At 36.2% G+C, this 345-nt stretch overlaps 1 protein-coding gene across 1 annotated transcript in view; it reads right to left on the bottom strand.

Moving 5' to 3' along the window:
* Nucleotides 1–345, bottom strand: part of LOC119592871 (cAMP-dependent protein kinase catalytic subunit 1) — a gene marked incomplete at its 5' end in the record, with an annotated part of 28100 nt that overhangs the window by 13051 nt on the left and 14704 nt on the right.

Genomic DNA, 345 nt, shown 5'->3' on the forward strand with positions numbered 1-345 from the left:
GTAAAACAAAAAAATATAGTGCTATGTAAATCCTGTGCTGATGATAAAAATGATAATACGATAATTAAGAATAGCATCTCAAGTAATTACATCTAAAACAGTACCAAAGCTTACAAACACATCTCAAGAAATCAGGCAGATGTAACTTAATAATGACAAAGAGGACTATAAACAAGACAAAAAAATGCAGAGCCTATGCCACTGATAAGAATAAGGTCACTGATAAGAATAAGGTCACCGAAGAATAAGCTCAACACTGTAATGTCCTGATACTAAAGAGAGTGCACACCCCCCCCTCCCCACCACAATACACGAAGAAAAGACGCTATAGTTCCTCGGTTTGCT

The sequence above is a fragment of the Penaeus monodon genome, chromosome 31, assembly GCF_015228065.2.
Source record: "Penaeus monodon isolate SGIC_2016 chromosome 31, NSTDA_Pmon_1, whole genome shotgun sequence".
NCBI lineage: Eukaryota > Metazoa > Arthropoda > Malacostraca > Decapoda > Penaeidae > Penaeus > Penaeus monodon.